This window comes from Typopeltis vanoorti, chromosome 4 (assembly GCF_054136105.1).
Source record: "Typopeltis vanoorti isolate ZY-2024b chromosome 4, IOZ_Tvanoo_1.0, whole genome shotgun sequence".
Lineage (NCBI taxonomy): Eukaryota > Metazoa > Arthropoda > Arachnida > Uropygi > Thelyphonidae > Typopeltis > Typopeltis vanoorti.
In genome coordinates, this window is record NC_143552.1 from 34882284 (window position 1) to 34888418 (window position 6135).

Genomic DNA, 6135 nt, shown 5'->3' on the forward strand with positions numbered 1-6135 from the left:
ACATTGACATAAGAAATGCCCAAATGACAAGTGTTAGCTTACTCTAAATATGAATTTATTGAGGAAAAACGTGAAAAAGTTTATAAAAATTATAAAAGGTTAAAAATATGAATATTATATTTAGAAATTTCACACCTAGGTTTTATTTTCTTCAAAATCATACGCAAAGCATCAAAGTATTGAAGAGTAATGGTGACAAGAAAAATCACCTTTGAAAATTTCACGCTTAATGCTAATATCTCCGAATTATTAACTGTTAAAGTTGTTTTCCATTATTCCATAGCAGATTGAAAGATGTTATGTTGGTTCAGTCTAAATTGCATATTTTGTACATAGTGGTTGAATATTACTTCGTATCTTTTAATTTTTTTTCTGCGCAGTCTCAATAATTCTTGGCTTTAGCTCTTTAAGAACCTCAGCAATAGTTTTGTTGGTTAAATTACATGTTTTTATAAATTTGTTTTTGATTATATCATTTTTCAGCTGTCCTTCTTTAAGATTTTTTAAATTACTAAAAGCAGTTTGTTGACGTTTAAACCTGAATTTCCATGGTGCAGATTGTTTCTACCATTTACTTTTACAATTTGACCAAGCATTAGGTTCTGTTCTCTCACCGACCCTCTTCCTTCTATATATCAATGACCTACTACAGTTGACCTCTAACCCAATACACAGTTTTGAAGATGAAAGCATATTAAATTTATCCCTTTCATTTGATAAGCCCTACTCTATACAACTCACCTCAACCCACAGAACATAAACTACCACTGCCCTTAATTCCGACCGCCAAGTCATCCGCCAATGTGGCTCAGATACTTTGTCAACGTCAACGCTAGTAAAACCCAGTTCTTATTTCTCACAAAAAAGAACCATTTCCCCACAGCATTGTTTTTGATAACACTCAAATTCTCAGACAAGATGAAATTTCTCTTCTTGGAATTACCTTGACATCAAGCCTCTTCTGGCATAAACACATCACAACCATTGCATCCTCAGCTTCCAAAAAACTAGGATTTCTCTTTCGCTCTAGACGCTGCTTCACCTCTAAACAGCTGTTAACACTATACAAGTCACAAATCCGCCCAGCTCTCGAATACTGCTCTCACATCTGGAGTGGGGCAAAATGCTCCCTCAAAATGCTTGACTCAATACAGCGGAGAGCAATAAGACTAATAAATGACCCATCCCTCACCAACGCACTTCCCCCACTTTCACATAGACGCTTGGTCTCTGCAATCTGTATATTCTGTAAATATTTCCATGGGAAATGTTAATCTGAAACAGCATCAATAATTCCCTCACTCAGTACTAAGCCCATTGGAACACGTACAGCTGCCGCCCAACATCCTTTCACAGTACACCTCAAAACCCACAGAACAAGTTACTTTTCCTCCTCATTCATCCCTGCTACTGCAGTACTGTGGAACAATCTTCACCCAGACGTATTTCCCAAGGAATACAACATACAGGCTTTGAAATCCAATGTAAACAAGTTTCTTCTTTCGCAACTCACCACCCATATGCGGTACTAACTTACTATTGGTTGACCAGCCAACCTCTTGTATATGGGCCCATCATAAAAAAAAAGCTTCATTGTAATGATATAGACTGTGTTTTTTTAAAAAAGCTGATTTGCTTTTGTTTCCTATAAACCTTTACTTGTGATCATTTCTATTTCATTTGCATCTAAGAAGAGTCGTTTTAGCCATATTTATGTAGGGCGTTTAATGTTGGTAGTCTTAGCCCTCATTTATGGAGTTCATTGTTCCAATATCGGCGAATTCTATTCACACCGCATTTCTGTCAAATCAATACATCCTGAGGTATGTCATCAGCTTAATGATCTCTGAGTTGAATTTCAAAGTTAGATACGGCTACCTCCTTGAAGATTTGTTCAATTGTAGCTGTTGATTCATTACCTAACTCTTGCAATTCAAGTCCAGTAAATATTTCCTTTTCGGAAAATAAAATTGTTTTAGTTCATAAGTTATTGTTTTAATGCATATTCTTGGAATTTTTGTTTCCATATCATATACTTTATAAAACCCATTTGTCTGGTATTGATTTGTAAAAACATTTCATTACCTCCCTGTTTTCTTCCACAATCCATTGTTTTTTCCTTTGGTTTCTTCCAAGCCACTTTTAACCAGAGCAGTCTCTAGTCGCCCAGCAAGGCCAGCTCGGCCCTATAGCCCAAGTGTCGCCTGATGATCAAGATACGTAACATTTTATGTAAACCTTGATAACCAGGGCGGCAAATGATCCAGTATGGATTTCTTCTTGCTTTTCACAATTAACATGTGGTGGAACCCTAATAGCCAGGCTACCAGTGTTCTCCGTTTTCACTGTTTTCTTGTTACCATTGCTCTTCAACACTTCTTTGATACTTTTGTGTATAATTTTGAAGAAAACACACTTTTGATATGAAATGTCTAAAAATAAGACTAAAATTCCCATCTACTATACATGGATGACTTGAAATTGTACGAAGCATCAGAGCAGGAAATTGACTTATTACTGAACACAGTCTGCAGAAAATATTGATTTTCTGCAAATTTGAAAAAAATTGCCATTCATCTTCAACATTATGTTTAGTATTTTCCTCTTCTAAATGTTCAAAAAATTGGAGATACTTATTCTCTAGTTTTACGCGTTTCATGTATCGATTAGTACAATCCAGTTTAATGTTACATAACCATTTTCTTAGCAATGAATTAATTTTCATTTCTATGTTGTTTGCAATAGCTAATTATGAGGTTTTAGGTTTACGTAAGAATGTCGATACTAGGAACACTCTTTTTTCCTCCAGTATAATTAGTATAATTTCTTCATCCTAATGAAAGTCATTATAAGAAAACAGTTCGTTTCAATTGCTACCAATCGCAATAGTTGGATATTTTTTTTATCAATTAGACAACAAATTTAACAATGCAAGCTTCCTGAAAAGTGAAACCTCGTTTGCCTTGAGCTTTGATAGAATAATTTGAGGATCCATGATAACATCTGACAAGACATGTCATGAAGAAAATAAAATGCTGGCATTTTATTTTCTTAATAAATGCATTTCAAGATTTTTCGTAGACATTTAGACGACGAATATCACTTAAGAAAGACAAAAATTTGTAAAAAGTGTTAATAATATACTGGCTGAGTTAATCCCCAAAGTAATTTTTTACAAATGAAAATTTTGGATAAAAAATATTTAAAAAATACTTTAACATCAGTATTGGAGATGATTTTTCTCTTATTACTCTTTAAAAAAAAACAGAAAAAACACTTCACAATATTTGCTTGAGAATTCAAATGTCCACTACATAAATTACGAAACTAATTAAAAAAATTTCACAAGTCATAGAAAACAGGTGGTATATATCGATTTCCAGTTAAAATATGCGATTTTGTAAAATTACAAAATCCTACTATGGTGTTAGGGTCAGGGACCACGAGATGGCAGCAATTGTCTGCCGCACTTCGCAGGACGCTGCTTAAAATCATTGATAGTTTGGGCCAGCTATCTCTCTGATTGGCTAAGGGTGAAGAATGGGTGTCTGTCAGTCTCTAAAACATTAGGTCTAAAACGGCCTCGCCCATTCCATTTGGGGTGTTAAATATGTTAGCAGTTTGTTTGTTTCTTTTTTTTATTATTTTTAAATTCTTGCTAATATGCTTGCAAAGTATGAAGGGATAAAAATGCTTTTTACATGGTTGTTGTTAACATTATCATTATTAACTTACTTTTATTACTATACTTGTTATGGTTCTGCACCAGACTGTTTAAAGCAGAAACTAAAACGGATGGAACTATAATTCCATAATAGTTCCATCCGTTAAAACAAGCTAACAATAGATTTCTGGTTATAACATATTTTAGATAACAAATTATCATAAATAAGACAATATTTTTTTAGGAAATAGTGAGAAACACTATTGTCAAATGAGACGTCCTCGTGTAGCACACATAAGCAATATTAATAATTACTATCGCGAAGCAACACAGCAGCAGTTTTCCAGACCTATTAATCAAACTTTCATATGGTGAATGAGGCCTTAAAGAAAACTATAAACCTTAAATTAAACTATAAAGAAAACAAATTTTTGTCTTTCTTATGTGATATTCGTCGTCTGAATGTCTACGCAAAATCTTGAAATGCATTTATCAACATCTGTTAATAATAATGCCTCGCTTTATTAAATTTGACGATATTTTATATGTTCTGTGGGATACAGAACAGATCTCAAGGCTTGTTATAGGAAGGCTACGTGATGATAAGTGATGAGATTAAAGAAAAAGAAAAGAAAGGAGAAAACGAGAAAAGTTGTACACTAACAACATTTTAAGCAGACATACAAATCGACATATTTTTTATTAGAAAATAACTATATGATGGTTGCATATCTTGAAGCATAGGGCCATGCTATACCCAAGAGAAACCGATTACTATATATATATATATATATATATATATATATATATATATATATATATATATATATATATATATATATATATATATCTGTTATATATATATATCTGTTATATATATATATCTGTTATATATATATATATATATAACTATATATATATATATATATATATATATATATAACTATATATATATATATATAACTGTTCAGAAAAAGAATGATGATAGATAGAATGAACTAAGAAGGGAAAAGAGAAAAGGCAAGTTTATTTTGGTATAAAATTTGGCAGAATGATTTCTTAGCAGATTCTCTCTTGTTGTTATAATATAGCGAAAAGCGACCGAATTCTGAATTTTTATATAACGAAACCTGCAGTGAATTCATCACTAAAACACACACGTACTGACCGCACAGTAGTGGCAAAATTGTATTTCTTCATAATCAACCATCAACCCAGACATCAACCACACATCAACCCAGACAAGAAGAAGTCCATAGGATTCCCATATCTTACGTCAAAGGCATCTCCGAATGTTTTTCAAAAATTATGAAGAAATACACTTTTGCTACTACTTACAAACCTATCAACCAAATCTATAACTTGTTACCTTGTCCTAAGGACAAACTCTCACTCTGATGTTACCTGGCGTTCATGAGATCCCATGCTCCTGCAAATTGTCTTACTTTGGACAGACACGTAGATCTGTTCAGAAACGCTTCTCGGAACATCAAGACCACATTCGTCTTTTCAAACCGCAGAAATCTGGTCTCTCCCAACACGGAATTGAAAATCCAAACCATAGGATCCTTTGGGAGAAGTCGAAACTTTTACACAGATCTTTATATAAATATGAACGTTTATATAAAGAAAGTGCCGAAGCCCTACTACACAGACCAAATTTAAACCGCAACTACGTTCTTACTATTCCTAAAGTATGGGAAATTGTCATACAAAATTGTGTAAAATAATCTTTATATATATTTTTATTTATTTATTTATTTTAATTTTTTTTATTCATTTTTTTCCAGTTATATTTAATTTACTTCTATAACACGCTACTGCACGCATATTGAGATTGTAATCATGCCCCCTAACTGCATGTTATTCATAGTATTGTTTGAACTACTGTACTGATGATGTCCCAAGATACTTGGGATGAAATATTTACGAATTAAATAGTCATTAGTGAGGTTAGTATGTGTGTTTTTTAGTGACGAATTCTGAATGTCATTTCATGGAACAACGTCTAAAATGTCTGCAGAAAAGAGAACAGAAACTGAAGTGAGTCTGTGAGATGAGTCATTAATTACTTGAATTGCAGTCGTCTGGAAATTATTGAGAACATTTAAGGAAATTTGTCACGCTTCATCCCAAATACGAGAACAACATTCTAAGGTTAGACGATCTGGGATACGTAAATATTTAGCAGCTGCCACGTGCCATTCTTAGAAGAGCTGGTCTTGCTAAACTTGAATGTTCCACTCAGTCTCATAGGAGATCGTTTGGGTTGAGAAGAGTGGAAATGGATTCCGAGTTCTTAGTGGATGAGGGAGGAGGCGGATATGGATGTGATGTCTTTGTAAAACAGAAAAGTCTAGCCGTGAACGCCAACTCAAGAAGATTGTTCTATTAGTCGTCTCTACAAATTAATGAAATAATATTGTTGGAATGATTATTTGTTCATCTATGCCTATTTCTCGGGGTAAACT